Source organism: Balaenoptera musculus, chromosome 10 (assembly GCF_009873245.2).
Source record: "Balaenoptera musculus isolate JJ_BM4_2016_0621 chromosome 10, mBalMus1.pri.v3, whole genome shotgun sequence".
In the NCBI taxonomy this organism is placed as follows: Eukaryota; Metazoa; Chordata; class Mammalia; order Artiodactyla; family Balaenopteridae; genus Balaenoptera; species Balaenoptera musculus.
The window spans coordinates 95,939,845-95,961,049 of record NC_045794.1 but is presented as its reverse complement, the minus strand read 5'-3'; the positions used below and the strand labels follow the sequence as shown (position 1 = coordinate 95,961,049).

Genomic DNA, 21,205 nt, shown 5'->3' with positions numbered 1-21,205 from the left:
GGAAGTCCAAGGGAGCTAGAATTTGTAGTACACAGTAGTACTGGAGAGGAGAGGAGTGCACAGAGACAGCTCCAGAGATCTGCAGGGAACCCCTAGAGTATTCAGCTGAGTAACTAGGAAAAACACAGCTAACATCACACTTAATGGTACAGTGCTTTCCAAGTCCGGGAAAAAAACAAAGATGCCCATCTATATCACTTTTTTTTTTAAACATCTTTTTTGGAATATAATTGCTTTACAATGTTGTGTTACTTTCTGCTGTATAACAAAGTGAATCAGCTATATGTATACATATATCCCCATATACCCTCCCTCCCACCCTCCCTATCCCATCCTTCTAGGTGGTCACAAAGCACTGAGCTGAGCTCCCTGTGCTATGCAGCTGCTTCCCACTAGCTATCTATTTTACATTTGGTAGTGTATATATGTCAATACTACTCTCACTTTGTCCCAGCTTACCCTTCCCCCTCCCTGTATCCTCAAGTCCATTCTCTACATCTGCGTCTTTATTCCTGTCCTGCCCCTAGGTTCATCAGAACCTTTTTTTTTTTTTTAGATTCCATATATATGTGTTAGCATACGGTATTTGTTTTTCTCTTTCTGACTTACTTCACTCTGTATGACAGACTCTAGGTCCATCCACCTCACTACAAATAACTCAATTTCATTTCTTTTTTATGGCTGAATAATATTCCATTGTATATATGTGCCACATCTTCTTTATCCATTCATCTGTTGATGGACACTTAGGTTGCTTCCATGACCTGGCTATTGTAAACAGTGCTGCAATGAACATTGTGGTACATGTCTCTCCATTTATAGTTATTATAAAATACTGGCTACATTCCTTTGCTGCACAATATCTTTGTAGCATACTCATTCTACACATAGTAGTCTATACCTCTTAATCTCCTACCCCTATTTTGCCCCTCCTCTCTTCCTTCTCTCCACTGGTAACCACTAGTTTGTGTTCACTATGTCTGTGAATCTGTTTCTTTTTGTTATATTCACTATTTTGTTTTACTTCTGTAGAACCCACTTATAAGTGGATATATATACAGCATTTGTCTTTCTCTGAGATTTCACTAAGCATAATACCCTCCAAGTCCATCCATGTTGTTGCAAATGACAAAATTTCATTATTTTTTATCCCTGAGTAGTAGTCCATTGTATATGTCTTAGTTGTGGCACGCGGGATCTTCACTGCAGTGTGCAGGCTCTCTGGTTGTGGCACACGGGTTCCAGAGCATGTGGGCTCAGTAGCTGCAGCACGTGGGCTCTCTAGGTGTGGCACATGGTTTCTAGAGCATGCAGGCTTAGCTGCCCCACAGCATGTGGAATCTTAGTTTCCCAACCAGGGATCGAACCCTCGTCCCCTGCATTGGAAGGCGGATTCTTAACCACTGGGCCACCAAGGAAGTCTCATGTATCTTTTCAAATTAGTGTTTTCTTTTTTTTTTCAGATATATACCCAGGTGTGAAATTGCTGGGTCATATGGTAGTTCCATTTTTAGTTTTTTGAGAAGACTCCGTACTGTTTTCTACAGTGGGTGCACCTATTTACACTCCCACCAACAGTGTACAAGTGTGTTCCCTTTTCTCCACATCCTTGCCAACATTTGTTATTTGGTTATATCACTTCTATTATGGTACTTGAGGTCTTAGCCAGTACAATAAGGCAAGAATTAAAACTCAAACATTAGACAGTAAAATTGTCTTTCTTTGTAAATGATATAATTGTGTATGTAAAAAACCAAAATGACCTACAAAAATGCCACTAGAAATAAGGAATGAAATTTTATTTATTTGATTCATTACAGTCACAATCGTATCAATAAAAACACATTGTATCGGACTTCCCTGATGGCGCAGTGGTTAAGAATCTGCCTGCCAATGCAGGGGACACGGGTTCATTCCCTGGTCTGGGAAGATCCCATATGCCGCAGAGCAACTAAGCCTGTGCGCCACAACTAATGAAGCCCACGTGCTCTAGGGCCCACGTTCTGCAATTACTGAGCCCACATGCTGCAACTACTAAAGCCCGCGCACCTAGAGCCCGTGCTCCGCAGCAAGAGAAGCCACCACAATGAGAGCCCGCGCACCAGAGTAGCCCCCGCTCGCCGCAACTAAAGAAAGCCTGCATGCAGCAAAGAAGACCCAACGCAGCTAAATGAATGAATGAATGAATGAATAAATAAATAAATAAAACACTGTATCTAAATGAAGAGGTCTTTAATAATGAAGGACTTCCAGGGGCTTCCCTGGTGGCGTAGTGGTTATGAATCCGCCTGCCAATGCAGGGGACACGGGTTCGATCCCTGGTCCGGGAAGATTCCACGTGCCACGGAGCAACTAAGCCCGTGCGCCACAACTACTGAGCCTGCGAGCCACAACTACTGAAGCCCGTGTGCCACAACTACTGAAGCCCATGCGCCTACAGCCCATGCTTTGCAACAAGAGAAGCCACTGCAATGAGAGGCCCGCGCAGCACAACGAAGAGTAGCCCCCGCTAGCTGCAACTAGATAAAGCCCACGTGCAGCAATGAAGACCCAATGCAGCCAAAAATAAATAAATAAATAAACAAATAAATCTATTAAAAAAAAAATGAAGGACTTCTAGGAAGACAGTTTAGAGGACGCTTTTTAAGAGTGAGAAGGAAAATGGTTTGGAATCCAGAAACAAGGCAGAATATTTTACGTACAGCATAACCCTTATAAAGTATGGGGACAAAAAGGGAGAAAATCATATAAAATACAGAGAAAAGATTGTAGGGGAGAAGGCAAAGATTCAAAACTAGGGAATGATAGTTGATAGATGGAAGCATTAAAGGATCTGGCTCAGACAGAGAGGTCTGGATTTCACAGAATAAGAAAGGTTGATCAAGAAGGGAAAAGAAAATAGTGTATGTTGGAAATGTTTTCTGGAGAGAAACTAGGAATAGGACCACTGACAGGAAGCTATTTTAATAATCCAGACATAGACTGAAGATGACTTAGAAGTAGGATGGTGGCATGAAAATGAAAATGAGAGGCTCTAAGTCCAAAGCCATAGAGAAAAGAGCTGAAAGATGTGGCAATGTTTCAAGATTCAGTGTTTCCGGATTTCAAGATTCAGGTATTGGGAGGATGGTTACCAATGATGCGACCCAACTGAGTGAACAAATCATTTAGGGAGGTGAAGCAGAGGCCCATCTCTGGCCTCCAGAGTTACCTTTTTGAAAGGCACCCTTAATGATAAACCCAAGTTCTGAAAAATAGGAGGTGAAAGGAAAACAAGAGAAAATGACATTAGATACACATGTTTAGGTGCAGTAAATAAAAGTTTAGAGGGCATCTGCTTCAAAAGCAAACACGCTGCATCAGTGTGGAGCCCTGGCTCTGGCAGGTTCGGGAAGCGTAGGGTGATGCCACAATGTGCTGAGGCCGCCTCACAAGCTGTGTGTGGGGCACAGGGTCCCCTGTTTAAAGTTTTCAAACCAGCCCTTACTGGCTTGAAATGTGATGTCTTTTGCATTTTCATTCTCTTGTTTTGTTTTTGTTATTTCCACAAAGAGCCTTTTCACTAATTCTCTGGTGTTTTAAAACTAATGTTTTCCCCTTTGGGTCCGGGTTTTGGCCATATATTGGGAATATGGGGGAATAAAGAGACCTTCTCCTGCATGATTTAAGTGGGAATCAATAATTAGTGTGCCCTTTTGTTTAAAGGGATAGAGCCAAACGGCAAAATAAAAACATCATAAATTTTAAACACTTTGGTATAAAATATAAAACTTTTATAGAGAAAATAAGGTTGACAAAAGAGTAGCTGTTGAAGGTTTATTTTAAAATCTGTTGCCCATGGTACATCTTAAGTAGAAAGTTCTACACTTGGAAGTCCCAAAGAGATATACATCTGGGTAAAATACCTCCTCATGAAAGGGATATTACTGAGCATGATACACCATTAGCAAGATTTTCACAGGAGGAAAAACATCTAGCTCCTAGGAGGACCTTGGCTTCATCTTTCACTCCTTCCTCCACATCAGAACCCAAAAGATGCTCAAGACATTTCCCTTGATATACTTGAGACAGGAGATAAAGGGGCAGGGCACAACCATTAGAAGAATGACACAGCCATTGAGGACACAACAAAAACTGGTTAGAACCTACTAGGCCCAAGATGGTGGAAGATTCGATGTCTATTAGACCTTGAGCCTCACGATGTGCTCATTGTAATTCATTAGCATATGCTAAATGACACACCCACAGGTACCATGACAGTTCCGAGGCCATAAAAGGCCAAAAAGTGGGTGGTGCCCAATTTCTGGAAATCCTTGGCCCTTCCCCAAAATAGTTGGAATAATCCTCCCACTTATTAGTCTATGCAATTACCCAGCCCATTAAAAACTAACCACCCCATATTGGGGGGCAGCTCTTGCCTTCTGAGACAGACCACACTCTGTCTATGGAGTGTGTATCTCTCTAAATAAACCTGCTTTCACTTTACTATGGCTCACTCTTGAATTCTTTCCTGCGTAAAGCCAAGGACCCTCACTTGGCAGCCGGGCCCAGGAACTTGCCTGAGACCTGGAACATGACCAACCTCATGTGTCCCACTTTCCTGCAACATACTGACCTGGGCCTAAGTCAGGAAGCCTGGACCTCTTCCACTTTTGGAGGTTCTTACTACGTTTTAAAATAAAGACATGCCAAGAAAGCATTATAAAAACTGTGGTACAGGGCTTCCCTGGTGGCGCAGTGGTTGAGAATCTGCCTGCCGATGCAGGGGACACGGGTTCGAGCCCTGGTCTGGGAGGATCCCACATGCCGCGGAGCGACTGGGCCCGTGAGCCACAATTACTGAGCCTGCGCGCCTGGAGCCTGTGCTCCGCAACAAGAGAGGCCGCGATAGTGAGAGGCCCGCGCACTGCGATGAAGAATGGCCCCCACTTGCCGCAACTGGAGAAAGCCCTCGCACAGAAACGAAGACCCAACACAGCCATAAATAAATAAATAAATAAATAAAATATTAAAAAAAAAAACAAAACTGTGGTACATTTTAAATGTATACATGTAATTAACCCTTCTAGGGAAAGAATACAACGTAACTGTACTAGTCACAAGATACAGGATTAACAAACATGTTCATGTGTCATAAATCACAGATAGTATAATCTGGCAACTGGAACAAGTTTAAAGTTACAGTCAATATCTCCTTTCAGGGACTTCCCTGGCGGTCCAGTGGTTAAGATTCCACGCTCTCAATGCAGGGGACACGGGTTCGATGCCTGGTCAGGGAACTAAGATCCCACATGCCACAGAGCGTGGCCAAAAAAACAAAAACAAAACAAAAACAAAAATAATATCTCCTTTCAATCCTGCGGATTTATCTCTTAGACTGCTTACACCTACTATATGCAAATCATTCTGCTGAGTGCCATAGAAAAAAACAAAGTAGTATAAACTGTTTTAGGCTCACGGTATCCAAGAGAGAATCCTGACTTCTCCCTCTTCTCTAGTTGAGGAACTACAAGGAACTTCTATCAATTATCACTCCACTCTCCTGGGTCCTTCCTGAAATTGCACCTTGAACCAACAATCTTCCAACTGAAACCACACAACTCGTCTCAGAACTTAATGAAGCTCAGGTTCTTTACGACTCGGCGCAGAAGGAATTCAGCGAGAGGCAAAGTGACAGAGAAGAAATAGATTTATTAATATCCTTTGTAAAGAGGCTGCAGGAAGATGGGGCACGAGAGGATGGTCATGTCCCAGGTCTCGGGCGGGTTCCTGGGATAGGCCACCAAGTGAGGGTCCTTGGCTTAGCACAGGAAAGAATTCAAGAGTGGTCCATAGTAAAGTGAAAGCGGGTTTACTGAGGGAAAAACACACTCCACAGCCAGAGTGTGGGCCGTCTCAAAAGGCGAGAGCAGCCCCAAAATATGGGGTGCTTAGTGTTTATGCACTGGGTTCATAAGCTAATGAGTGGGAGGATTAGTCCAACTATTTTGGGGGGAAGGGGCGGGGACTTCCAGGAATAGGGCCACCACCTACTTTTTGCCCTTTTATGGTCAGCCTCAGAACTGTCATGGTGCCCATGGGTGTGTCATTTAGCATGTTTTACAATGAGCGTATAATGAGGCTCAAGGGCTACTGGAAGTTGAATCTTGCTGCCATCCTGGGCCTAATCAGTTCTAACCAATTTATGTTACATCCTCAATAGCTAAGTCCTTCTTTTAAAGGTTCTGCCCTGCCCTCTTCCCTCCTGTCTCATTCCTACACCTTTTAAATAGATTTTCTTTCTTACCTTAAGATGTTGTGCCTTCTCAACCTCACTGCGCTTCCCATTTTCTCCTTCCTTTCTTTTCCAAACATCTTAAACTACACTCACTGCTATCACTTTCCCTACCATCCACTATCTCCTTAGCCCCTTGTAATGTAGGTCAATAAACAAGCACACAGAAATTTGTAGCAATCGACATTGTAACAGGTCAATTATCATCTTCTGAATGTGATCAGCACTACCAGAGCTTAGTCACCTCCCATTCTGAAAACTATCAAGTTCTGAATATGATAATCTGAGGAAACACTGGTTAGCCAACAAAGTACAGACATCTCACAACTGTACTTAAAAACAATAATAGAACGAAAGATAGCAAGAGTTGGGGTGAATTAGGGAAAAGGAGGCACTACTTAAGAATAACAAGGCTGAGAAAGAGGAATGGAAGGGGACATGAAAGCAAAGAGCTGTTAAACTAAAGAGGTATAAAATGAATGAAAATGGACTAAATTTCCATTCAACGAATCTTCCTTTCTTCACTTTTAGTTGAGAATCAAATTAAACTAATGCTGGTTCAGTGAACCACTTAAAGACTTACAGATAAGTAAAATTAAAACTTCAAGCTGTAGAAGTCGTCTTTCCCAGTACATGTACCTGGAGGCCCTTCTGGGTAATCCTTTCTGATTTCATCCCTTTCACTGGTTCAGTGTCTGGCCCTGTGAGGTGGATCTGCACTCGCCTCAGGCAACCTGGAGGTCATTTCCTTTACTCTCCACTCCTAGATAAGCTTAAATGAGTTACTGCTTTCTAACTCCACCTGAAATCATTTGCATGGTTACAGGCACTCTACTCAAACAACTATATTAATTAGAAGCAACAAGCATCATTCTGGTTTATGATTAGCTTCTTTGAATGGTACTTTATAATGCCTTTATGAATTCAAATGTACGGAATCACAACATGATTTCCAAGATTATTTCCAGTTCTGAAATGTAGTGTAATCTAAGAGTCTGAGTCTGACATGACATGGTTAGCCTGCAAGTCAGCTGTTGGCCCTGTACCCCAACGCCAGCTTTATAAAAGCAGACCACTGTGCCATCTTCTCCATATACTAAATATGCTCCTTCGGGCCTCTGTGCAGGCTGTTCACTCTGCCTGAAATGCCCTCTTCCTCTATGACTTACTGGAAGTGTCACCTTCCCTGGAACGGCTTTCTGGACCTCCAGTTGTGTGGACAACTTTCCTTTTCACCCCTGCCCCCTCCCCTATATGCCTACTATAGCACTTATTGCACTAAATGGCACTCATTTGTGTATGTGTCTGCCTTGCCCACTTCGCTGTGCACTCCTCGGGAGCAAAGATCTCTTCTCATCCCATCCTTGTAGTCCTAGCTGCTAACCTAGCGTTCAGCACATGGTGTGCACTCAAACATTCAGAGAAACTGTAGTCATGTGAGTCCCGACCACATAAAGAAAGCATTTAAAGGAATAACCATTCTGATCATTTTTACTAATAAGGATTAAAAAGATACTCATTAAACTCTACAGTGGGGAGTTCCCTGGTGGCCTAGTGGTTAGGATTCCGGGCCTTCACTGCCGTGGCCCAGGTTCAATCCCTAGTCCGGTAACTGAGATCCCACAAGCCACGCAACATGGCCAAAACAACAACAACAGAAAAAAACTCTACAATGACTAGATTAAATTTTCAGACAAATTAAAATTTTTCATTACAATATTCTTTCTGTAATATTAAAATGTTTACCTATTACAAGTAGAAACTAAGAAAAAAATAGAACCTGGAGACAATCTAAAATGGAAAGCCCCTCCCTGCCCCCATATATTTAATTTATTTAAACCATTAAAATGATTTTTTTTAAATTCTATTTTTAGTTCTCTTTCTTAATTTATTTGAAAAATATTCATTCAGGACCTACTATGTGCAATTTACAGTGCTAGATACTGGTGATAAAAATGTGAACAAAACAGACAAGGTATTTTTATTCACATAACTATTTTCTAGCAGGGAAAACAATATACAAGTTAAATGATTACTTAATTACAACTATATTAAGTGCTCTGAATTTTTTAAAGCAGCACATCTCCTAATCTGGGGTGGGGATGCTTAGAAAGTCACTACAGAAGTGACATATAAACTGGGCTCTGAGGATTGAAGAGGCATCAACTAGGGTTGGGGTGGGAGGCCTCCAGACCATGGGAAGAGCAAGTGCAAGGAAGAGACCTGGAGTGGGGAGGAATATGCATTTCAGGAACCAGAAGGTCGGTGTGGCAAGAGTACAGGCAACCAAGGGGAGGACAGGCAATGTGGCAGGGTCTTCCCTGGGCATTCAGTGAACAAGACAGAACAGGTGCTTATTCTCATGAAGTTTATACTCCAGAGGGCAGATGGCAGGGTTTTGGGGACTCATTAACAGTTTTAAGTAGGGGAGAAATGTGATCAGTTACACTTGTTTTTTAGTTAAGTGCTGTATATTTGAGGTATAACAGACACAGAACAGATACGTAGTTTTAAATGATTATTCCTGCTACAGTTTCAACAATTCTCTGAGGCAGAGAATTCCCTACTTACAAAAGAAAAAACTAAGGTTCTGCAAAACTAATTTATTTGGGGATATTTATTCAACAAACATTTGAGTGCCTACAATATGGCAGGCACAGTACAGTGTGTGCATTCATACAGAGATGAATGCAACAGTCTTGCTCTTAAGAAACTCACAATCTGATGGGAGAGACAGATCTAGAAACACTATATAGTGTAGTCCATGCTAAAAATAAGGAAAGTATAAGGGAGCAGAGGGGAATTCAATCTTCCTAGGAAGAATGAATCATTTCATCTCTGTGTTAAAGCTGCATCTTTTTCATACTATTAGTTTTTGAATTCTCAATCATTCCTGTGCTTGGAACACAGTAGGTACTCAAGCATATGTCTATGATACAAACCAACCCAGGTTTTCAACTTCTAGTTCAGTGCCTTTCCAGTAACTAAATATGCCCCTAACTGGAAGAGCATGCATTAATTCCAAGGAGCTCTTCTTTTGAAGCTGCTTTCGAAGCCAGCTTACAAACCACAAAAGAAAGTAAGTATCATTAAAGTCAAACCTCATTTTTTGACCCAGTCTGAAAACCCATAACAGTATCTAAACATAGTTATTTTTTTAAAGCAAATCTTCATTCAGAAGAAATTCTCCTATGAAGACAATCAAGAAACCGCCATCTAGTCCTTCATATTTCATGATCTCTGTCCTCAAAGAACTTATATTTTGGTTTCTAATTGGAAAGATAAAACGCAGCACACAGAAAGAATAAAACAAAATACAAGGTAGCATTTGTTCATTGATTTAACATATTTACAGACTGCTTACTATATGCCAGGTAAGGCGCCATCTTAGGGATGCAAAAATGAGCAGGACAAAAGCCTGCCTTCAAGGAACTCAGTCTTATGGAGGAAGCCAAGAATAACACAGCCCAGGACAATAAGAGCTGTAATTCAGCAGGTACACACAGATGAGAACACAGTTGCCATTGGCTCTAATTCATCAGGCACCTATACCTATGCCTTATCAGTTATTAAATATTTTAACACTACCTCTGATTATAATACAAACTGATAAATAAATAATTGCTATATGAAAAAGCAATGACACGAAAAAATTAACATTAAAATGGCTCAGAGGAGATGGTGAGAACTGAAGTTTAGGGTTGGTCTTAGGATCCTCCGGGTTTCTCAGCAAGGAAGGTTAGCATATTTGGATAAGGAGCTGGTTGTAGGGAAGGGGAACAGAGTTACCAAAAGGCCAGTGGTGGCAATTACCCAGGTACAGCCCTCCATCTGTGTTGAGGACATGGTTTAGAGTTGTGCCGTCCAGCATGGTAGCCACTAGCCACATGCAGCTACTGAGCACTGGAAATGTGGTTAGTCTGAATTGAGATGTATTAAATGAAAAGTACACTCCAGATTTCAGAGTTTCACATGAAAAAAGGGATGTAAATCACCTCAATAATTTTTTTTTTTTTACTGATTACATGTTTACATAATATTCTGGATATATTTTAGTAAATAAAGCATTATGAAAATCAATTTCACCCTTTTTTTCTACCTTTCTAATGTGGCTACTAGAAAATTTAAAATTACATGTGTGGCTCACATTTGCGGCTTGCATTCTATTTCTACTGCACAGTGCAAGTCCAGAGAGCTTTAAATAACAAGCTCCAGAGTTTAATCCCTTGAGGCAATGAAACACTATTGAATGTTTTCAAACTTAAGTGCCTGTGGTAGATTTGAGGAGGGGACAGGAAACGTAAACAAAGCACTGTTTCAGGAAGACTAGCGTGGGGGCAATCCCTAGCGTCAAGACACTAGAGGCAGTTGTCAATGTCAAAAGGCCAGCAAATGTCAAAGGGTAAGCAGGCTCCGCTGGAAAGTATACAGGTCTTTAGAAGTCCCACGCTGGGTGTAGAGAGGAGGAAGAAATCAAGAGCAGGGTGAGGTGAGGGAAGAGTAACAGCTGCAAGCACTGACATGAGCCTGGATAACCAAGGTGCAATGCTCAGCGGACTAGCAAGCCCAGCCCCGGTTTAGATTTAGGTTAGATCTCAACTGGCTCAGTGGTAAAGGCTCCCAGGCGGAGGTGCAATTCAAGAGAACAAAATCGGTGTCCTCTTTAGTGATTTCATATCTATCTCTATGTGGCAAGACCTCCACCAGTGGGATCAAGTCCAGAGAAGGTAGGAAGTAGAAAGCAAGGCTACCAGAAACTACAAGATAGCAATAAATTATAAAAGCAGAAGCCCAGACTCACAACACAGCCAGCAAATATTTACTGAGAGTTTGCTGTATGCCTGATACTTGGCTCGGCTCTGGAGGCATGGGAAGCAAAACAGACATTGTCCTGAATCACAAACTGTAGTGAGAGCTATGAAGACAGAACAGGAGCTCTGAGAGACCTAATTAAGGGTGGATGGGAGTGATGGGATGAGGCCATAAAGGAAAGACTCTCTGAAGAAGTGACAATTTCATCTGAACCCTGAAGTCAGGTGGGTAAAGACTAGGGGGGAAGAACAGCCCAAGCCAGGAGAGTGGTATGTACAAAAACCTTACGGCTGGAAAAGGCTTGGGTAATTCAAAGAATTGAAAGAAAGGCTGTGTAGTTAGAATGTCAGGAAGGCAGGTGGGCCATAAAAAGGTGAGAGAAGGCTGGAGAGGCAGGCAGAGGCCACATCTTGCGAAGCCTCAAAGGATGAAAAATAAAATCCTAAACGGGTCTGAGCGCAATGGGAAGCCGTGAGGGGTTTTGACCAGGGAAATCCTGATGGGTTCTAAGTGTTCCAACCACCTATGCTCTGCTCAGCATACTGAACAGAAGCCGGCTTGGCAGCAAAGGGGCAGGAGCCAGCATTTGTAGCTGAGTAGCAGGATACTTGGTCTGGGGTAACAGAGTTTAATATAAGGCCCTTCAAGTGTTCCAGGGTTACAAGGCTGGGAGAAGGATGGCATCACCAAAAAATATAGAAAAATCTGATGGAAGAGCTGGTTTGGGAGCCATTAGCTGGGAGGCAAAGTTAGGCACAACTCTAAACATACCGGGTATGAAGGACTAGGGAAGAATTCCAGCAGGTAAATATGGATGTTGTTTAGAGAATGGAAGAGAGATGAGGCATGGATCCTCAGGTTAATAGATAGGAGTGATAGTTTAAATCCCAAAAGTAAATAACATTTTCAAGGAGTAGAAAAAGAGAAAAAGAAAGACAACAAAAGGAGCCTGAGTTTGATCCTTAGTGTTAATTTCTCTCTGGGATGGAAGTCAGGAGAAAGGGCTCTCAAAAGGGATAGAGCATGAGGGAGTCTTTTGGGGGTGATGGAACTGTTCTGTATCCTCATTATGGTGATGGTCACATGAACCTGTACACGTACTAACATTCACAGAAACGTATACACACTAAAAGTCATTATTATTATATGTTATTTTAAAAGTAAAAAAAAAATTTTTTTTAAGGGTGGGGCAGTCAAAAGGACTGAGCTGCAGGGAAACAGAACACAACAGGATAAAGCCCGAAAGGATGGTCTGGGAAATTTAACCATTAAATTAAATGGCAACCTTGGAAAACGCCTCAGTGAATGGTGGTGAGGTTAAAAGCCAGGCTGCAAAGGTTCAAAGGATGACTAAGTAGTGAAGGGAAGCAGTCAGTATAGCCTCCTCTGTTAGAATTCTGGAGGTGAAAGGAAGAACAGAATGGCACAGGAGCTCAAACAGATAAGGAGAAGTGGAAGATTTAGCAAACTAGCAGAGCCAAACTTCCCAGACTCTATGAATTGCTCCATTTAAGTATTCTTCTAGAACATGCCTTTTGCACATGAGCTGTTCACTTTCTTATTGTCCCATTAAACTAAAACTGCTAAAATGAACCCGAAATCATGACATTTTTAACTCTGTTCCTTAGTCAACTGATATTTACTGTGCTCCTACTATACAGTAAGCACCCTGCTGGATACAACAGTGAATAACGCCTGGGCCCTGGAAGAGCACACAGGATTAATCACAACAAGCAAAGGTCCTGGAGTGATCTGCACGAAGGGCTCTGAAAGCCCTGACCTCTGAATTAAACGCATTTTAATTTATCTTTATAAAAATTAAATAAGGAGGAAATTAAAGCAAAGCTTAGATGTAACACTAGTAAAAATGTTCCTAATTTCTAAAAACTAAGAATGAGTTTAATTAATTCTTAAGTTAGGTATGGGGAACCTAATCACTCGCATTTCCCTTTTCCATCCCTCTCTTACTTTTCAGTGTACTCTGCATTTCTTCCTCTGGGTAACTTAGTGGGCAAAATGGAACAAGCACAGGCTTTGAAACCAAACAGACTTAAGACTAAACCGATGCCCTTGAACTTCCTAGCTCTGTGGCTTTTGGAGGCTCTTTTTCTCATCCATAAAACAGTAATGATACCTACCCCGCAGGCTTAAGGTAAGAATTAGGTAAAAATATAAACAGGTTGGCATACGCAAAGCACGCAAAAAATGTTAGCTTAACATTACTACTACCATTTGAAGAAATGGTATTCTGATTTAAAACATTTTTAAGTGCTTCCGTTCGAATGAGAAAAAAATAATCTTTTTTCCCCAAGGGCATGACATTTATGTGCTACCTTAGAAAAGCAGCTTGGGAATTTCTTCTCCTTAAGTCCTATCAGGAACTATTCTGCTCAAATAATGATGTTTGCGACAAGCACTTAAAAACAGTCAAGAACTAAGAAACTATAAAGGCATCATTATTATCATCACGGCATCCCAAGTGGAACAAGCCAGTCTGATTTGTGATCTGGATACTTGCCTTAGTGTATGGACCTACTACATTCACATCTCTCCTACTTCCTACCTAGTGTGACACTGCACACATGTAGAGTTGTCAATGTTCTAAAAGTTCTGCTTTTTAAGAGGCACTTACAAAACACTACCAAAAGAATAAACATAGTTTCAAAGCCAAGATGCTTCTCCAAATCAATAGGAAACTACCATCCTACTGAAATTCCCCACAACTACGAAGGAAATAGCCTCTACTGTTAAACCTGCACAAAATGCTAAGATGTAAGATTTCTATACATCTCATTTCTGTTTGCCTAACTGCTGGGGGGGGCAGTAATTAATGACGTTTTATTCACTGACCATGGGGAAACATCTCTGGCCAATTTTGTTGTATAATTTTGCTTGTATTGTAAGCAAATGGCCAACTTGAAATTCACCTTATCCCTCGCTTCAACCTCTAGCACAGACGCTAAAAAGTAATAAAACAGCCAAAAGATACATGAGAAAGCAAGGAACCTGAAAAGACCCAGACTAGTTCTCGGTGCCCAAAGAACTGAGGATGGACTGGTCCTTAAGGAGCCTGACAAGACGCTACCTTTACTGGGTGTCTTTAGCCACTATAGTGCATTTAAGCCCACTGTGGAAACCCACTAGTTTGAAACCAAAGGGCGCAGGACCAGGGAATGCAGAAAACACTTCGGGCTGGTCGTCCGCTGATATTCCCCTCGCCCTCCTTTCCCCGAGAAGGTTGAATCGCCTCTCGAAGGTGGCCACACACGCAGGGCTCTGGGGTGAGGGGTGGGGGCGGGAGCAGGGGCACGCATTCACTCCGTCACGCAGGTCCTGCACACAGGTGGGGACCGGGAGGCTCCGAGGCCTGCCGCCTCTCTCTGCCACCGCCAGGCAGGGGCCCCGACGCGCCTCCGAGGGCCTCGGCTCTCCGCGGGGACCCCTCCCTGCCCCGAGGTCCCCCGGCGACGGGAAGCGAACTCGACTCGACCAGCCCACCCGGAAGCCCTCCCCCAGCTCACACCTGACGGCGCGTGACGCCCGGAGTCGCGCTCGTCCGCCGGTCCCGGCCCGGCCATTCGGGGCGCCCCTTCCCCGCGAGCGGATGTCGCCCGCGTCCCTCCTAGCCCCGGGGTCAAACCCACCAGACGCCCGCCCAGCGGGGCGCGCGCCCAACGCCGCCACCCCCGCCGACCCCGCGCGCGCTCACGCCCCTCCCGGCCCTCTCCCCGCCGCGCGCGCTCACTCGCGAGGACACGCACACGCTGCGCCTGAGCTTGACAGGCCGACCCCGCGCCGCGCACTCCCGCGGGCGTCCTCGCCCACCCGGCCGGCCAGCTCTGACTGGGCGGTGAGCGGGGGAGGGGAAGGGCGGCGGTGGCCGTCGGTCCTCACTTACCACTGAGCCGTGCCGGCTCCGAGTGCGCGGCGTTCCGCTGTGAGGCGATGCGCCGCGATGCGCGCGGTCCCCGCTTCTCTGCAGGCTATGGAGGCGACGTAGTAGAGGGACTGAGGGGCTCGGGGGGGGTCACTCCCTCCCGCTTCACCTCCGAGAAACACGGGGACCCCAGAAACTAAAAACAAAATAAACAAACTTTCCCCTCCGCCTCCCTCCCCCAAAACCACAACACAAACACTCGGGGGCCCGCCCAGAGCCCCACTCCATTGGCCGCAGGGAGGATGCTGCCGGCCCTCACTGGCTGGCTTTTGTGCCCGTCAAGCTGCCGTTCCGCCCCTCCAATTTCTCTCAGCTGCCGTCGCCCCTCATTGGTCAAATGCGTTCCGTTTGACGAGCTACGATTGGCTGAGCTGCCTGCGCCAATCATTCGGGGACACACCCCCTCAGCATCCCAGAGACCTTTTCCTCGGTCGCAGACTCGGATAGGCGAAGGGGAAACTAGAGCATGATGGCGGCTGAGCTCACTTGGCGCAACCATCGTCTTTTTCCTTTTATTAGCTCATTAGTGCCTCGCCCTCGCGCTGTTTCCCCTAAGCGCCTCTCTCCATCCAGTACTGCCTAATAACGGAATCTATACGTCCCGGCTTCTTGATTTATCCCCTCCGAAGTGCTGAGTGTGGGCTGGTTGTGAATCATTGGACCGTCAGCATGTCACTCCCTAGTCAAATCTTTAAACTATTGGTGGAACAGCAAGAAAGTCCGTCCAACAACAAGGGCTAATGCCATTGGTTTGTCTCCACTGAGTTCTTTCCTGGTACCTTATTGGGCAAATAGGCGTGTCGGTCAGATCTGGATTCGCTGTGCTATGGTTAATTGTTTGCTAGGGAGTTTGAATGACTCCGGTCATTTGGCCTGTGGTTGACGATAGTAACGATTACCATTTATTGCATGCCCGCTTTGTGCCAACCATGCAGAGTTCTTTACAAGGACTGTCGGTTGAACCTGTGAGTTTTACGTTCTCTAAATTTTACAGTTAGGAAACTGAGGCTCCAGAGAGGTTAGGAAATTTGCCCAAGGTCACCTAGATAGAATGTAGTTGGTAGACCAGCATTTGGTCCTAGGTCTGTCTGACTCCAGAGCCTTCGCTCTTTTCACTGTACTTTAGTGCCTCTCCCTTAGCCTAGAATCGTACCCCTCAGCCAACCCAACATCTTCAAAAGCTTTCATTCAGAACCTAAGTTCCTCAGTTAGTTTCTGGAGGTGACATTGTTGGGGACTAAAGCTATGGATAGGTTGTCATTGCCTCCACTGCATCCTCTTCTCCAGCACCCATTCCTCCCCACCCTGAATTAAACAGTCTTGGTGGTTCCTGACCAGAAGCCTATCTACCTTTATGTTCATTTTCTCAGCTTTATGAATAAATGGACACTTCTACCAGCCTTCTGTTTCAAGCCTACCTTCCTGACCCACACCCATCCATCTCCAGCTCACTCTCTTTTGAGAGAGTCCTCAAGAGCCAGAAACAAGAAGAGAGTCTAAAGAGAGAAAAAGAATAAATCGGTTTAGAAATAAATAATTTACTGTATGCAAACGGAACAGCCCTTCAGCTCCTGGATAGCTTCCAGAGTAGCCCCTGATGCTGTGCAAGACAAGTGCTCCTGGCTTGTGGCCATTGGATTCTTTCTCTGTGGCTGCTTTCAGCAAAGTGAATCCAACATTCCAGCCAGGGGAGGGCAGAATGCTTAGGACCCACTGCCAGAGAGCCGGCCCCAGGCTCTGGGACTGAAATGATCTCCAGGAGCACAGTGCTGGACGATAGCCCGCATTCCGTCTCGGGTAATTAACATTTTACCATCCCAAATCCCCATCCCCTGTAGCTTCAGTGGGATCACTGCCCTTGTTTCGTCTCCTGATCCAAGCTGTTGTGTAACCGCATTGGCACTGCTTTAATAATAAAACCACTGTAACACAGTAATAGTGCTCAACACTTATAGCCTTTCAGCAGAGGAAGATAAGTGTTTCACAAACATCAATTAAGATTAAATGGCAGGTATTCTTAGGGCAACTGCCAGCGGAAGGACAGAAGAAAATTCATGAGTCAAATTCTAAGAAAGGTCCTAAGAACCTGAATCCTTATAACTACATGCACATACCCCATACTAGCATTCCAATATGGGGATTCTGAACCAGAAAACAAAAAGAATGAGAAATGGTCATTGTCCAAAACCTTCCTTATCTTCATAGTTGGTTGTTTGTAACTCTATTTTTAACCCTTAAACTAGTGCTTGGTTTTAGAGTTAACTGTTGGACATACCTGTCTCCCCAACTCAGTTTAAAGTTCCTTGAAAACAAATGATTTCTTTTTCATCTTTGTATGTCTCGAATTGCTCTGATTATAAAAGGTTCCCCCAATAAATAATTATTCAGTAAATATTTATGGAGCTTGTTTGCACTTTCCTAAAGTACAGAGGCTGCACAGATGTATAAAACACGTCTGCCTTTAGGAACCTCGATTTAGTGGGGGTGACCAACAGGTAAACACAGTGCAGATGGCTTGGAGGGACATGGGACTCAATCTTGGAGAGACAAAGATGGCTACCCTGAAGGTGTGACATCTATAAGGAGAACTAAAGGCTAAATTGTGATTACCTAGGCAAGAGACTGGAGATGTGCCGTGACCTGCAATACTTGCTCTATGGGGGCAGGGAGCAGGATAGGAATATCCAGGAGTGGCCAAAGCCGGTGCCTCCTATAACCTTTGCCTTTGAGGGCCTTCAGGGGTCTGTCCACTCCACCTCGTTGTACTTTCCTTCCCCAGGAGAAAGCAGGAAGCCAGAAACCCTGTTGTGTTTGCCCACTTGAGAATAGGAAAATAATTCCCAAATAAGATTGCTGTTTTTCTGATCATAAAAGTAACATTGAGTAAAGATTTCAGACAATACAGAATGTTTTAAAGTAGAAAATAAAATCTCCCTCAAATCCCACTACTAGAGCCAACCGCCATTAAGGAGAATATCTTCCCAGACTCTTTTATGAATAGACCCACACATGGATTTCTTCCAACAAACAGTGGGGTGTGGTTTAGGGTCTTGTCTGTACTTTGAGAGCTCTCATTGCTCAGAACTGCAGCTTTGGATGGAACCTGTTCTCACTTTCTATACTTGTGGGAAGAAAGCCAATAAATCAACTAAATATTTATTGTGGAGGATGATGGTTTCAACTTCCTGTCGCAGCAAGTGACAAATTACCACCTGTTACAGGACTTAGGGGCTTGCTCAGCCTAGTGTGGAGTCAGTGAATGGTGGGGAGGAAAGGGGTCTGCTGTACTCACTGCCCGAGGGCTTACAGGCTGCTTTGATGGCTGTGGAGTCGATTCCTGCCCTGAAAAGGCAGCCCAGGTCAAAGAATGACATGCTAGGGTGCTCTCCTTTGCTCTCTTTCTCGTTTCTTCTCTGCATGCTACTTGTGGTAAATATTTTGTGTGTTTGTTTGTTACAACACACCCAGCTTTGAGAGTAAAAAGACTCGCCAAGCCCTGCACACTCGTATGCAGGCCAAGTGCAGTATGTTCTTGGAGCGCTATACTATTCTTAGAGCTCTATATGTGGTGTTCTATACAGTTGGCTTTTTGCTGGAGGGGAAGGCAGATTTAATGAGTGATAGCTGCCTTGGATGGCTACCAAAAGTGCTCTAAGCCATTCCAAGCAACAGGCCTTCCTTTTTTCCCTTGAGAGATTGTTCTGTGATCCCTGAACACATTGCATTGGCCTGGACAAAATCCAATACAAGGGGAATTTCTGCAAACAATTCTGCAATGACCCACAAGCTTGGGGTGACATAGCCAGCTGGATCGGCTCCAGCTCTGATTTCTGTGGCACAGGAGAACTCCCTTTACCCTTTGCACTGGCCTCTCATTTCTGTGAGACATTTGGAAGTGTTTATAATGCAGTCTCTGGTTCTCAAACTTATGGGAAGATTCCCTGTCAAAGAACTAAATCCAAAAGACAAGAGGACAGCTGACAGCTGATCTGGCTCACTTGGGAAGTGGGCGTGGCCACAGCCAAGGCCAATAGCAGTTGGGGAGGGGAACTTTCTAGAGGGTGCTGATTACAGAGGACGCGTTCATAAGCATTTATTACGTTTGGTAGCATTTATTGTGTAACAAAGCCCTTGTGACAGAAGCTGTGCCGCCTCTAAATCACCTCTCATTTCTTACAACCACACTTCCTGAAAAGCTCCTAGGGAAGCTGCAAACACTGGACCCCTCCTGTGTGCTGGCCAACGCTCGACCCCCAGGAGGTTCACAGGAGAACCGGAATGTGCTGTTAATAACATCTACCCTTTCGTGAACAGCGATGTATGTCAGACACTGTACTGAGGGCTTTACATGGATCATGGCAGTTAACCTTCACAACAACCATGGTTATCCCCATTTTCCAGGTAGGGAAACTGAGGCTCTGAAGGGCCGACTAACTTGCGCCAGGTCACCACAGTTAATAACCTCACAGCTGAACCCAGGCCCTCTGACTCCAATGAGTCAGCTCTTTTCCATGCTGCTATGTTGCCCAGAGGCGTCTACGTCGGAACCGCCACAGTGCCGCTGGAGAGACAACCAGCCCCCAAATGAACAGTCGCCCTCATAGCCTTTATGAGCTCAACCCCATGCTCTTTTCCCTACAGACTCAGGGAAAGGGGCGCACCTCTTCCTGGCTAAATTACTGCCTCTGATGGTCCTTCCTCTGCATCCAGTTGGGATCTGGCTCCTCTCCCACCCCCTTCGAAATAGCCTTCCTTCCTGCCTGCCTGCCCTTTTCCCCTCTTTTTCCTTTTCTCAGCGTCTTAAATAATGCCCTGTGGCCATCTCCACCACTGCTGTTCCGTATCCTGGCTTCCAGCCCTAACTCTCCACTGAAACTCACTTCTCTAAGCTCATCTATGACCTCTTTGTGGCCGGCATCCAAGAGACTTTCTTAGTCCTTGTTTCCATGGCTTCACCACTATGTTTTACTCTGAAAATCTTCTCTTGGTTCCTCAAAATAGCTAGCTCCCCTCCTACCTCTACAACTGTTCATGCTCTTTTTCATATCCCCTCTTTCTCTAAGCTCCTGTTAAGGAGTCTCTCTCTCTCCTCTCCTTATGTTGCCTTCCGGGGGTGTCGGGGGGGTGGGGAGTGGGGGTGGAGAGCTGGGTCGTTGTCCTGCCTTCACCTCTGAGATCGCGGTTTTCATTTCTCCGTCCCCAGCCTTCATTCTGCAGGCCACTTGCTGTGTGATCGTGTGCAAGTCACGTAAACTGTCTGAGCTTCAGTTTCCTCATTTCTAAAATAAGTGTATTGAATCAGATTTGTTATTCTAGACTCTAAGATAATAATAAAACCTCAAGTTTGTAAGCACATGCTATGCCAGGCAGGACTGGCAGTGCAAAATGAAAGCATGGGGCTCCTTGTTCCAAAATTATTAAGAATTTCAAGACAGCAACAGCAGAGCATTAAACCAAATGTGGGACCCTTCGCCTTCTGGGTGCAGGGCCCATGGGAGCCCTCAAGTTGCATGCCCATGAAGCTGGCCCTAGTGCCAGGCACTGCTGTAATTATATAGGTATTGACTTACTCAATCCTCATAACAATCTTATGAGGTAGATACAGATGAGGACACTAAGGCAGAGGGAGGTTAAGTAACTGCCCAAGGTTGCATTTTTTAATTGGTAGGGCTGAGAAAAATTATACCTGTTGGTTGGAGTAGTTGTGAGATTCATACCGTGAAGGATGCTTCCCTCCCGGGGGTCCCCTCGGGAGGACTTCCTGGTGGCCTCTCAGCGGGCCCATGCCCATTGCTTCCTCAGTGAGTTTGCCGGCTCTCGGATGCCCCTTTCTCTGTCCCCTGTTCGGAGGTCTACACTTCCTTCAAAGCTCAGTTCAAGCCCCTTTTCCTCTCAGGGGCTTCTGGAGCAGAGAAGCCAGACCCACATCTCCTTCCCCCTAGATTCTCTCAGTTCCCTGTGTAGAGTCAGACCCAGCCCTGGCCTGGCCATGGGGATTGTTCATAGGCATGGGTGAAAACTAACAACTCCAGAATTTGTTAGGAAGAGGGCTCAGCGGCAGCAGTCTGGTTGGGGGGGGTGGGGTGCTGGGGGAGTCCCCTTTGCAGGACAGTGGCAAAGTAGGGAAGGATCCCAGGTGTGACAGTTGGGGGTTAGTGCTGGGAGCCTGGAGGAAAGTGGCC

At 44.8% G+C, this 21,205-nt stretch overlaps 1 protein-coding gene across 1 annotated transcript in view; it reads right to left on the bottom strand.

Moving 5' to 3' along the window:
* TNRC6B (trinucleotide repeat containing adaptor 6B) overlaps positions 1 to 15,179 on the bottom strand; it is a 250,794-nt gene extending 235,615 nt beyond the window's left edge. Inside the window, 1 exon segment of the mRNA XM_036865529.1 lies at positions 14,985 to 15,179. The gene's annotated coding sequence lies outside the window, so the exon portion shown is untranslated.
* Between the last annotated feature and the right edge of the window lie 6,026 nt (positions 15,180 to 21,205).